This window comes from Mustela nigripes, chromosome 1 (assembly GCF_022355385.1).
Source record: "Mustela nigripes isolate SB6536 chromosome 1, MUSNIG.SB6536, whole genome shotgun sequence".
Classification (NCBI taxonomy): Eukaryota; Metazoa; Chordata; class Mammalia; order Carnivora; family Mustelidae; genus Mustela; species Mustela nigripes.
Genome location: NC_081557.1, coordinates 4023093 through 4036708, shown reverse-complemented (window position 1 = coordinate 4036708; position 13616 = coordinate 4023093). Strand labels below are relative to the sequence as shown.

The following is a 13616-nucleotide window of genomic DNA, read 5'->3' as shown; positions in this document are numbered from 1 at the left end:
CCTCCGAATACCCAGGTCTGACAGTTTGTGACCTTACGAAGCAAACGAGACTTTGCAGAGGTGATAAAGCTAAGGATCTTGAGATGGGAGAAAATCCTGGATCATCTGGGTGAGACCGTGTGGTGACACGGTCTCTATAAGACGGAGGCAGGAGGCTCGGAGTGATGTGTGATCCCTGGGGTTGGTGGGGGAGATGAGGTGGGAGGTGTGATGACCAGAGTCAGTGGGGAGAATCATCATTAGTGATGACTAATGAACAAGGTCGGAGGAATATGAAAAGGAACCTCGAGCTAAAGAATGCAGGTGGCTCCTAAAGGTTGTAAAAGACAAGGAAATGGGGTCTCCTCTAGGTGCTCCAGAAGGGACAGGCCCTGCCTCCTTCTTGGTTTTAGGTTTCTGATCTCTAGAACTAAAGAGAAGAGATGTTTGTTGTTTTAAGCCCCTGGGTTTGTGGTCCTTTGTTGCCGCAGCCATCCAGAAGTAATACAGGTGGTAGCAGCACTTTTGAGCAAGGTCAGTGCCTTGGAAGCTCTTTCTGCTTGAGTAAGACCTGCAGCATCCAGGATGAGAACAGCAGGTGCAAAGGTCCTGAGGTAGTAAGGATTTGGTGTATTAGCAGAACAGAAAGGTCGGCCTGAGGGCAGGAGTGTGAAGGTGTGTGTGATGAGGCTGGGGAGGTGGGTGCCGCCTCCAGCCCCCTGGCAGCCCAGGTGAAGAGCTGCCTCCTGGAGCCCAAGGTCAGGATGCTTGTGGGCACAGCATCTTGGCCAGTTTCCCATCTTTCCAGTTGGATACTCTCTACCTAGTTTCCAATTCCTCACTTCCCTAAGGCCCAGAAATTTCCCAACTTCGCACTTCTCTCCCTCCCCATGGCCTGGACTTGGGGCAGGCTTCTGGCAACTCTGGCCTGGCCTCCCTGTGATTCTCCTCCACTTTAACTGTACTTAAAATTTTGGGACAGGGTAAGCAGTTGACTTGGGTGATGATCTCAGGAAGCACTACAAGGCAGTGGGGAAGCTAGCCGAGGAGGAAAGGAGTCATGAGAAGTCCCCACCTTGTTCGAGGGGGTCTAGTCTTCAGCCCACCCTGGCCTCAGCCTCTGTCATTGGCTCATTGTGACAGTCAACACCTGCAGACCCAGACAGGAGCCTAGGGCAGGTGGCTGGAGGGTGAGGAGATAGGCTGAGACCAGCAGTCAAGCTGGCCGTCAGACCCTCAAGGGGATGTTCAGTTGTTTTTTTGCTTTGGGGGAGCAGCCTCCTGTTGCACTAAGTCCCAAGGTCATGTTCTGCATTCCCATCTATGCTTGTGTCATGCATACATACAAATACACTGAAAGTGTGTGCTGGTGCCCACATCAAGCTGGTTACGGTTTTCCCTGGGGCTAGTGCAGAATCGTAGTGTCTTCTCAGGTCTGGGTGAGCTGGTGTCTTCTGTTTGTGGGAGGCCACGGTTCCTAAGCTTTCTGGCATAAGTAGGTATTTTCCAGAGAAAACTCAAGATTGTTTGGCTTCTGGTACATCTGTTTGATCTGGAATTTTCCCTGAAGCCTGGTTCCATCTGCCAGATGAACAGATCACATTGGTTGTGTGTATGTGTGTCAAGTCTTCTTTTCCATTTTTTTAAGAAGATTTATTTATTTATTTTAGAGACAGAGGAGGAGAGAGAGAGAGAGTGAGTATGGAGCAGGGGAGGAGCAGAGGGAGAGAGAAACCCAAGCAGACTCCGAGCTGAGTGTGGAGCCCAGTGCGGGGTCGATTTCATGGCCCTGAAATCCCTTAACCAGCTGCACCACCCAGGCGTCCCTCAAGTCATCTTTTTTTCTTTTTAGGAAGTTTTAAGTTCCAGGATATTCAAAACATGGTGGTGAAATGCACCTAACATAAAATTTGCCATTTTGATCATTTTTTGGTGCCCAGTTCTGTGGCTTGAGCTACATTCATTGTACTGTCTCCAGAACTCTGTCCTGCAGAATAGAAACGCTGTGACCACGAACCATTCACCCTCCAGTCCCGCCATCCCCCTGGTACCCGTCGTCCTACTTTCTGTGAATTTCACGACTCTAGGAAACCTCACAGAAGTGGGATCACACAGTATATGTCCTTTTATGACTGGCTTGTTTCACACCAGTTAGGGTCCTCATGTCCATCTGTGTCATAGCAGGTGTCAGAATGTCCTTCCTTTTTAAGGCTGATACTGTTCCGGTGCCGGGATGGACCACATTTTGCTCGTCCTCTCATTCACGGAGGGATACTTGGTTTGCTCCCGTGGTTGGCCGTTGCCCATCCTGCTGCCGTGGACACACCAAGTATCTCTTTGCAAATGTCTCTTTGACACCTGCTTTCAGTCCCTTTGGGGATATTCTGGAAGCGGAATTGCTAGACCCTATGATAATTCTAGTTTGACACTTTAGAGGACTCACTGTGCTGTTTTCATCCTCCCAAAGTCCCCCAGACAGTGCCCAGCAGAGGCTGCTTCTCCACGTCTTGGCCAACACGTGGCATTTCCCATTGTTTTCCGAGCGCCTCCTGATGGGTGCGAGGTGGGCTCTCATTGTGGTGACCTATACTTTACTTTTGAACAAAGAAACAGTGCTATCCTACCTGATAGAACCCAGCTGTCCTTGACAACCAAGGACACACTGACCCTCCTTCCAGAAGAGCAGATCCAAACTCCTTTCGGCCCCTTATCCATGTCTGGGTGGTGTTCACTCCTTCTACCTGTGTCATATCCCTTCTGGATCTTGTAACTTGAACACTAGACACTGGGCAGCCACTATGAACACATTTCCTATGAGCTAGAACAGGAAGGGGAGAGGGGGAAGAGCACATCCACACCCACAGTAGCCCTTGTTCCTGCAGCTCGGACGAAGCAGGTGAGACTTCCTTTTCCTCTACCTGTCCAGACCATTCCCTTGGCCTTCTGCACTCATCTCGGCTTGGCTTGGTTCTTTGGCGAGGGGCTATAAACCTGCATCTTTGAAGGTTCCATGACCTCAGGGGCCTACCTCTTGGGTTGCTGGAGTTTCCCCCGCATGCCTACCAGGACCTGGGAGTTCTGAGGGTGTATGCTCCCTATTGCCTGGTAGGTTCCCAGTTTCTGCTTGGAACCAGGATCAGCCATGCCAGACAGCATAGTGGGACCCTTCGCTGCCTCTTGGTTCAGAGCCTAGATAGCATACTAGGGTCCTTCTGAGCCCATGCAAAGTAGGGCAGCTGGGGACACAGGCTGGGGACACATCGGGGCCGGTCATCTGGTGCATCTGATTGTTGGGAGTCTCCTCTGTGAGGCTGGCCTTTAGGGAGGCTTTATGTGGGACCCAAATCTCTCTCTGCCCGCTTGGTGCCCACTAGAAGAGAGTCTTCCCCAGACCTTCTGTGACCAATCTTGTTTCTCCTGAGTCCCTCACCCTCCATCAGACGCCGCCAACAAGGCAGTGTAGACCCCTATTTCTGACCATCGCTCCAAGTTAAATGAAAATCCAGGGGCGTCATTGAAAATTCGGTCCTTATAGCCGCTTCTGGACACCCTTCGACCACCTCTCCAGGGCTGCAGAGCCATAGCTGTCTACTGTCTGTTGGGTCACTCGGCCCCAGCTGTGGAGAAGTGGACACGGCCGCCTGGACGAACCATAGAGCCTTCTCTTGTCCGGGACCCCGCTCGGACCCGGCAGGCATCAGCTGGGAGGGCCCATGGCATAAAAGAGGCTAAAGAGGCCCATTAGGCATCATGCTGCTTGCTTCGTCGTAGAAGCCGTCTGGTCCAGCGGCTGGTACTTCCTCTTGGAGGAGATACCGCTGTGCACCCTAGACAACTGTAGCACTAGCCGTTTCTCTGAGCTCGCAGACCCTTGCCTTTTGTGGGGTCCATGTCCCACCTGCTGGTAGGCACATGTCTCACCGCGATTTCTAGAGTATTTATGCCTCTGGCTCATTAGGTCCGAGCTGCACAGTGTCATCAGTACCCTGAGTCAGTGTGTTGTCCTGTGGAGTGGCAAGGTCCCCAAGTCCCAGAGTGCAAGGTCATGACGCAGGGCTGGAGAGTTAACGGGCCCAGGGGAAGATGGGGCAGGGGTACTATTGTCGCTGCCCAGTGGAAACAAGCTTCCCATTTGCTTGTGTTTTATAAATAATGAGTTTGGGGAAAAAGGATTTGCTGGGTGTTGGGAGCATGTTGATTTGCTCTGATGGAGACCCCCCACGTCTGGAAGAACGTGTGAAACTGAATTCACCACTGATCGAGTCCACAATATTCCTTTTGGTTTTCTATTTTGTGTGTGGGGGTGGGGAGAGAGAAGCAGTTCTGGGGGATTCCACTCAGCCATTTCTGTTACAACAGCCCTCCCCTGCCAGCCAGGGAACCACCACCGGCTGAGATGGTCTGTGCCACCCTGCTTTCCAGAACAAGGGGGATGAGCACATGGGGACTTGGAGGACCCACGGAGCTTGGTATGAGATGGGTCAGTATCAGAACCCTGTTCATCGCTTGACCTCCATAAAGAGGACCACAGGGGTGATGTGAGTTTCCCAGAATTCACATCGGCTCAGACCCAGGGTGCTCTACTCTACCCCTCACACATCTGGATCCTTCCTTTTCTCCGTTACAACTGCCCAAGTAAATGGCCTTTTGGGGGGAAGGCAAGGAGATCTGTACATTATACATTTTTGGTAGACAAGCAGGGTCCTTTCTCAGGGGGCTCCATAAAATCTGGGGCCTGGAAAAGGGGTCGGGATTCAATACCATAGTGATTCAGGCCGGTCTGTTGATCAGATCTAGACGGGTCTGGCTTATTCCAGTCGAGGAAGGTCTCAGTAGGGCTGCTCATCTTTGTGAATTATGTTAAATTATAGTCATTCAGGTAACAAATGGCTGACTCTCAGCACTTTTGTGTGATTAAACCAAACATTTTGCTCTCACATACTTCACCATCCAGTAGCCATCGTCAAAGATCACCATGGGTCAAGCTTTTCTGGTTATTACTGTTCTTCTTATGGCAATTACGTCCTCCTTGGCTCCCTGGCCATGGGCTGCATGGGGCGCTGTCATCTCCAGTGAGTTCTGGAAGCCCATTCCTGGGAAGCCCCAACATTACGTTTCTCCCACTTTGGTCCAACACCCTGGGGGTAGGGGCTGTTCCCATACATATTCTTGAAGTTCCTGCCAATGGGAATGGAAAGCACCTGTCCAATTCTGGTGCATAGTATGTCTTCCTGGGTCAGATATTTTGTTGCCATGCTCCCGGACTGTTCTGAGGTTTGGAGGTAGGTGCAGATCTAGATGCAGGAGGTAGAGGTGGGCTCTTGAGGACATGTCAACGCAGGAGTAACCCTTATAGTTTCCTCAAGTTAATGGCCTTCGAAAAAGGACAGGGCTGCTTTGACCAGCAAGAGAGTTTCTGTGGAATTGGGTCATCCAGCGTCTTCAGCTGCATTGGAGTCTTTCCAAATGGAATTCATTCCAGTGTTCAAGGCTCCCCTCTTCCCCATTTGATGCCCTCATGTAACTGAGGAGAGGCGCGTGGCCACGAGTTGAAATGGTCGTGTCATGTGGAGTTCAGCCGCCCCCACCGGGTTAGAATTTGGGTTTGGATTTTCAGAAATCTCCTGTGGCTATAAGAGATGGGGGCTTTTTTCAGGCAGTCGTGGAAGTGTTCTGATGCTTCACCTTGGCCGTGCACTGAAGAGTTAATGCCTTGGGCTCGTTTTTTCTCCCCTCCTCATGTTCCTCTGCAGTCGGAAGAGGCCCACCAACTCCAGGTCACGTACACGCTGCGGGGCGTGATTGTCACTGTCAAGGCAAAGGTTGTCGCTTGATCCTCTGGTACGTGCTGGAAGCCTCGTTGGGCAGAGCACACCGTGAACACCCCCGTTCATCGCTGACTTGAGAAATGATAGCTCCCATGCTCCCACCAAATTCCCACCAAGCAGGATGTGGAGAAGTACGTATTATTCAGCCTTCAAGGTCAGGGGCTCCGGAAGTGGCCAATCCAGAGCATCTCCCTTTGACGAACTACGTTGGGTGGCAGGCCTTGATCTTGGAGCGGTGGCCGTCAAGGAGGGAGGGCCACAGAGAGTGGCTTCACTATGGAAGCTTGCTGCTCGCAGGTTCCCACCGAGGTTGCCTGTCGTGGATGCTCTCTGTCCCATTCCCGGACACCCGGTCCCAAAAGCCCCCCAGTAAACCTACATCTCCATTGCTGTCTGCGGGCCTTTTTTTCAGTCTCTCTGGGTTATCACCCGGCGTTGGCTTAGAGTCTGCTAGGTGCAGCCGCACAACCTCCGTGGGGCTCATGGTGATTGTTTAAGTAATTGTTTTGGCTCCCTGGGTGCGTGAACACGGGTGTCCCAGTCCCCTCTGGTAGTTGGGTGCCTTTAAATGGAATCAGGCCAGAGACCACATTTCAGAATCTCATCTCCAGATCTGACTCCTGTTACAGAAAGTATCCATCTGAGTTTGATCAAGAAAACAGAGTCTCTTCAGGTATTCCAGAAATTAAGGCTTTACTATAGAAACCGGGGCTTCTCTGAATAAGAGCTTTGGGTAAAGGTCTGGAAATCCCAGAAGATCAGGGAAACAGTCACTGTTCACTTTGACGTGGGACACTGGAGCAGAGGGGACACACAGGTCAGGGAGTGGTCCAGAGGCAACCACCTTTGGTCACTAGGGGTAGGAGGGAGGAGCCTGGGAGAGATGTGGAGACCCACTGCTCACTCCTACCCAGAGCCAAACGGAAGCTCCCGGAGACATCTGTGAAGCTGTTGTATCTGGTTGGCACAATGGCTAGAGAATTCTGCTTTACAGATAACTTACACATCTTTTGAAAATGCCTCTTATTGGTAAAGCCTTACTAGGAACCATTCAGAGAAGGTGATTCTGGGACATGCCGTTCTCAACCTTAGAAGGAGTGGCAGTGGCATGTGGTGTGTATCAGACAACCCCGTGTTAGCCGGGGATACCGTGACCAAGCACCATAGGCCGGGGGCCTAGAACACACAGTTCTAGGGGACTGGGGACTCCTAGAGGCTGGGACTCCTAGAGCAAGGTTGACAGCACCTTGGTCTCTGGTGAGAGCTTTTATCCTGGCCTTTGGATCACTGCCATCTTGCTGTGCCCTCATGTGGGCACAGATGGCACTGATTGCTGCACGCCCCCCCCCCCACATGACCCCATGTAACCCTCACCCCCCCCCAGGGCCTGTCTCCAAATACCCCACGGCAGAGTCAAGGGCTTCAACACAGGAATTTGTGTGGGGGGGACACAAACATTCAGCCCACCGCACTGGCACACCCTGTGTCTCTTTTTTCTATTTTAGGGCGTATTTTTTGTATTTATGATACTCGTTTCTGTGGTTGCCTTCATGACCTTATATAACATCCACAGTCACTTATGTTTCCGGTCTTTGTCAATTGGTTTCCTACTGTGGGTGGTGTGCTCTTCTGTTATGTCATTAAGATTTTATTTAATTTCACAAATTATAGATTTTGATACTTGCTCTGTTCCGTTGCTAGCTTTCTTTGTGGGATTCCTCTTACGCATCTCTTGGATCTTCTTTGCCCGTTTTCTGTGTCTATAATTTTGTCTCAAGGTTTTGTTTTGATTCATAAAGTTTCTTGTTTTCCTTAACCCTTGTCTGTGCTACCTGTTGGCTCATCTCGGTTCCTTTCTGATTCAGCTCTCACTTCTTAGATTCCTCTCTGGTTTTAATTCTTTTTGGTTCTGCCACCTCCTTCCAGATTTTCCTATTTCCACTTGCTTCACTTTTGCGTTTGTTCTCATTCTTGCTCAGGCTGTCGGTCACAATATTTCTTTCTCTCTAAAATAACAGACATTGTTCAGCCATAAAACAAAACAAAACAAAACAAAAAAACAAAGTGGAATCCTGCCAGTTACGACAGTGTGGATGGACCTGGAGGACGTTAGGCTGAGTGACATCAATCAGGCAGAGAGAGACAAATTAAGATGTGATCTCATCTACCTGTAGAATTGTAAGAACAACAAAGTCGCAGAAATCGAACAGAATGATGGTCGCCGGAGGTGGGGGGAGCAGGGCAGGGGACATGGCAGAAGGGGTTAAAGTACAGACTTCCAGTGAGAAGATCAGCTAAGCTCTGGGCATGTAAAACTTTTGAAATAGCAAATGTATAGTTTTTATCTGTTCGGAGGGCATGTCTTTGCAGCGTGTCTTCCGGGGGTTATCACTTTTCCTCACCCTCTCTTTAATACAGTGTTTTTCCGTGTGTGTTTTAAAGACTTTATTTATTTATTTGAGAGAGAGGGTGAGAGAGAGAGAGAGAGAGAACCGTGGGAGAGAGAGAGGCAGACTCCCTGCTGAGCAGGGAGCCCGACGTGGGGCTCCATCTCAGGACCCCGGGATCCTGACCTGAGCCAAAGGCAGACGCTTAACCGACTGAGCCCCCCAGGCGTTCCCCGTGTGGGTTTTGACTATAGTTCTTTTCTGCTGCTCGGGTTTCTCCCAGGAAGATGAGTTTTTATGAATATTCAGAAGAGGTGGGCTGTAAACTGTGCCTCTTATCTGGGCCTCTGCTTCACTCTCCCTGGTCCCTGTCCATTGGAAGCTTTCCCTGGCAGTTTCTTCTCAGTGCAGGGCTTTGTCCTGTAAGGTGGTTTCACTTCATTAGCCCCAGAGTTCACGGGGCCCAGACTGCTCCAGCACCGGGTCCCTGCTCCTGCTTCCTTGTACTCACTGCAGATGGAAGCCTGTGTGTCCGCCTCTAGTTACTGACTCCTCTCCTGCAGCTGATGGGGCCACCAAGCTCGCCAGTGAGTATCTCTCAGGGACCCGGAGGTCCTCCACTTCTCAGGCCCAGCAGGCCTGGCTGACCCCCCTCCCTGGCCTCTCCTGCCATGGCTGATGGCACGTCGGGTTGCGGCCCTTGGCGCTCTGTCCCTACCCACTTGCACGTTCTGGTGCCTAGCTGCCTAGTTGCACTGCGGCTGGTGTCCGTGAGTTTTGAGTTTTGCTCTCTTAGGCGCTCTGTGCATTTTTAATGGGACATTTTGGGAGATCAGAATACTATAGCCTCAGCGTTCCTTCTTCCCCAAAATGCCTTCAGGCCCTACTGGCTAAGCAGCAGCAGAAACATCTGCTCGGGAGTCAAAGGGTTGACGATAGCTCGCAGCCGATCATTCTTTAAGGCGAACAAGCAGAGCCAAAGATCAGAGCATGAAATGCTTGGGGGTCTTGGTCTTTCTAGGCCCCCATTGCCAGACTGCAGAGGTCAGAAGAGAGCAGCAAGGAGGACCACCATGTACTGTTGCTGGGTTGTACACTGCTTCGCTGTTTGATGCAGGGTGAGTGTCTCCAGGGTGGCATGCCCAGCCAGCTCTGAGCCACTGCTTGGGTCTAGCTGCCGGGATGCTGCTGAATTTCTGAGGGGCTTGTATGGTCCATTGATTGGTCACTGGAGATGGATGAGGGCTTCTCCTCTACCCCACAAAGCAAATCTTGACCATAAACCTCCAGGTCCTCTAGCCTGGCTTGGACTCTTGCAGGTCAAGGCAGGACCAGCCCTCTCCAGCCTGGATGACCACAAGTGCCTCCTTGGCCTGGAGTCCAGGGACCTGCCCTTCGAGACCCCAAGCATTGGGTTTCCTGGTTCTGGGCTCTGCCCCTTGGTCCTGGGACCAGCTGAGGCTGGCCTGGCTGCGAGCTCAGAGTCCAAGCTGTTTTCCAGGTGGTTGTGGGGTCTGCCTCCACCCCTGCCCCACGGTCTCTTGCTCATCCACTTTCGCCTTCCCCGCAGCCCTGAGGTGGGCTTCTGCAGCGCTCCATTTCTGTGCTGTGGCACCCCCAGCCTTTTCTCTCTCTGCCTAGGACTCATCATCGAAGGGCAGGGATGCAGATATCCACCCAGAACAGGGTTTCCCACCCACAGCCCTCTTAAGGCCCAGGAGTGAGAACACATTCGTGCCAGGAAGCCCCTAGCACTAGTCCCAAGGGATTCCCAGGAGGCCTCTGGTCTCCTGATGTTGGTGGTGGGGGGGGCTGCCTCCTGCTCCCTCTAATCCACCACCCAATGCCAGCCCACCACCCTTCAAAAGCACAAACCCATTGAGTCTCTCTCCCCTGCCTAGATCCTCCAGCAGCCTGCCTTGCTTTTAGAGTGAGATCTGTACCCCTCAGTATGGAAGCCCGGCCAGGCGGGTCTGCTGCTTCCCCCTCACTTTGCCTCAGACCCCTCCTCTCAAGGTCCCTGTCCTCAGCCTGCTGTCACCTACGTGCTGCGCCACCTCCTGCCCCACTCTGTGACCAGCTCCTTCTTCTCCTTCAGAACTCAACTAAAATGTCACCTCCTCCCAGAAGCCCTCCCTGACCATCTCATCTGAAGATGGCCCCACTATGGGTGTGCTTTCTAGAATGGAGATATAATTCACCTACTATAAAATTGACCCTTTAATTATTTCTTTTGAGAGGGAGAGAGCAAGAGCAGGGGGAGGGTTGCAGAGGGAGGGAGAGAATCTCAGGTGCGGGGCTTGATCTCCTGATCCCAAGACCATGACCAGAGCCCAGACCAAGAGTCAGATGCTTAACTGATTGAGCCACCACCAAGCACCCTTTTAAAGGCATAGAGTTTGGCGGTTTTTAGTATATTCACACGGTTGTGCAGCTACCACAGCTGACTGGTTCCGGAATGCTTTCATCACCCCAAAAGAAACTTCGAGCCCATTAGCAGTCCGTGTCCACCCTCCCTCTTCCAGGCTTTGACTCCCCTAACCTGTCTCCGTGCACTTTCCTGTCCTGGGCATTCCCACAAGTGGACCTGGCTTCTTGGCCTGAGCGGGCTTGGCATTTCATCTCTTCCTACGGCTGAGGCCCATCCCCCGGCTCCCGCACGCTCCTTTGTGTCCTCCGTCCTTCGCCCCTTTGTGCAGAATGCCCTGTGGGCTCCCGACATCCCCGCGCGCTCTCCTCGTTGCCCATCTCCTTGATGGGACACCCCCTCCGGGAGAGAGAGGGCCTGGCCTGGGTGCTGCTGGCTGCACCCGGAGCCGGCACACGGGGCGCCCAGCGAGCAGGGGTGTGCGTGCCCGTCACAGCGGCTGCAGTGGGGTGGTAGCATCCGGGCTCCCGGATCTAAGCAGGCTGGTGCCTCCAGGACCGCGCCCTCGAGCGGCCCCAGCCAACGGCCAGTGTTGCGGGGCAGTTGTGGGAACACCTGGCTTCCTCACCCCTAGAGGGGCTTCTGGTTTGAGGTTCCCACCGGAACCGAGCCCGTTGCTGTCAGCTGGGAATGTGCCTTCTATGGCTTCTTTCCCGTCGCTGACCTGCTTCTCCACCCGCATCTGGACAAGCTACTCCAACTCCATGCCAGGGACTGCACCCCGGGCTCCCCTCAGGCCTTCACTGCAACCCTGCGCTCCAGGTGTGGCCTTCAGCTCCACGCTCGCCTGCCCCTGCCCCACTGACCCCCAGCCCCCCCCATCCCTCCCTTGGCTGCCACCCCAGGCAATTCAGTTCCCAACAGGACAGATGATCTGGGTCTCCCCGGATTCTTGTTGCTTGGGTCACGTGTGAGAGAACTGAAAATAGCAGGGGCAGCCTGGCCTGGGAAGTATCTGGTTTTTCCAGAGGGGGTTGTCCCCAGGGCGCTGCGGAGGGGGTAGCTCACCAGCGCCCCTGCAGATGGCCCCAGGCTCGGCTCTCCCTGGCTCTGGCCAGGCTTGGCAGCCCCTGTGTCCCACCCACCGTGTGACCGCGGACGGAATGCGTGGCCTCTCTGAGCCTCAGTTTCCCCACGTACACCAGGGAGATAATTGCTGCCTTGTCCTCAGCGGTAGTTTTGAGACGAAGAGTGACACGGGCCTTGCGAGTCCTTTGTGACGTTCAGACGCTGTCGTTTCTCACAGACGTGTACTACAGGGACATTGGGGGAAGAGTGGGGACGGAGACAGGCCCTGTTGTGGGTCCCTTCTCCCTGCACTCCTGGGAGTCTGCACTGTCTCGTTGACCCCACGTTACGCGTGCGGAAACCGAGGCCCAGCAAGGCGCCACTGAGCTCACGAGGTCGGAGCTGTGGAGGGATACGAGGTCAGACGTGAACGAGCGCCGAGCACCTTCGGTGTTCCTGGATGGTGCCCAGGCCCGTCCTGCATGTGTCCGTGCACCGTAGGAGGGATGAGTGAACGGATGCAGCAAAGCCACCTCTAGAAAGACTGCTGTGGGCGCGTGCTCACTGCCCGTGTGGCTAACGGGGCGCCCCGCCCCGTGGTGGGCGGTGGGCCGGAGGTAGCCAGGAAGGCAAGGAACATGACCCAGAAGCATCTAGAGCAGGCCCAGGGAGTCCGACCTGTGATGGAGGGTGTCTCCAGGCTGCAAGGACATTTGGGCCCCTCTTGGGCTCTGCCCTACACCCCTGCAGCCTCACCAGGAAGTGCCCATTTCCCATTAATCTCCCGGTGAAATCAGTTGCCTGACACCTTGCCCAAAGTCACAGAGCACCCCCTCCACTCCCCGGCACGTGTTTGGGAACCGAGGGGACATTTCTGACATTCAAACCAAGTTTCAAGCCACCCCCGGTTGGGGGTCTTGGGAGAAAATGCTCTCTGTTGTTGGTGTAAGCCTCCAGCAGCGGCCCTGGTGTGAGAGGCACGAAGCGATCCTTGGATCCTTGGGCTGAGCCCGAGTCAGTGTCCCCACCAAGAGGACGCTTTCTCCACTGCAGCTTCCGGGGAGCACTGGCAACAAAGAGACATTGGAAACACAGCTGTGTGCTGGTGGGCGGGCTTTTCAATTCCGTGAGTGGACGGAGCGCAGGGAGCGAGGAGGCCGCTGTCCTGGTGAATCTCAGGTTTGTTTTCTTGCCTGGAGTTGGGCCAGGCACTCCCTTTCTCATCTACTCTGCACACTACCGGCTCTGACTTTGCCCGGTGCCGCCTCGGGGTAGGTCTCGTTTTACAATCCCAGCCGTGCCAGGGCCCAGTGCAGCCTTGCCCCAGGCCTGGTGTGCTGTGGCCTGCCCACCCGCTACTCCTTCCTCTCCTGCCTGGGGTTCCTGTGCTCAGCGACGGAGTGAATGACTGGCCAGGGCTGTGTTCAGACATGGAGCTTCTAGCCCACTGGGTGAAGCCACCTCAGGAGGAATGCCACTGGGCAGCCCCCCTTCATCCGCCAGCGAGGGGCAGTGACAGCTGTCTTGGTGCACAGGATGGACATGAGGACAGATAATTATGGTGTGGGAGATGACCTTATGGGCACAGGAATTAATGTTAAAGCCTTGTCACCTATCGCAGCAGGTGATAAGGGAGCGTGAGAGTGAGCGGAGGGGCAGAGGAGAGGGAGAGAATCTCCAAGAAGACTCTGCGCTGAGCCAGAGCCCAGCTTGGGGCTTGCTCCCAGGCCCTCAAGACCACAACCCCAGCTGAAGTCAAGAGTCAGTCACTTAACTGAGACAGCCAGGCACCCCGGCAGGCATCCATCTAAGATGACCCCCACAGAGCCCCTCCCCTTGAAGGTGGGCTGACCCCGGTGACTCGCATCTCACCAGTGAACGCAGCAAGGGTGAAGGGACTGGGCTAGATGGGATATGACTTCTACCTTGTTAGTCCTCTCTCTCTCTCTCTTTCTCTGGCTTTTCTCTCTCGCCTGCTCTGATGAA

The 13616-nt window shown here is 53.8% G+C and overlaps 1 long non-coding RNA gene across 2 annotated transcripts in view; it reads left to right on the top strand.

Moving 5' to 3' along the window:
* The window catches only part of LOC132017564 (uncharacterized), a 31017-nt gene that overhangs the window by 15816 nt on the left and 1585 nt on the right, over window positions 1-13616 (top strand). The window contains exons 1-2 of one of the 2 annotated variants that reach the window (XR_009404332.1): window positions 9263-9312; window positions 12684-12809. This is a non-coding gene — a long non-coding RNA (uncharacterized LOC132017564). Of the gene's footprint in view, window positions 1-9262; window positions 9313-12683; window positions 12810-13616 lie in introns of those variants that run through there. The other variant, XR_009404331.1, reaches the window with a different exon arrangement.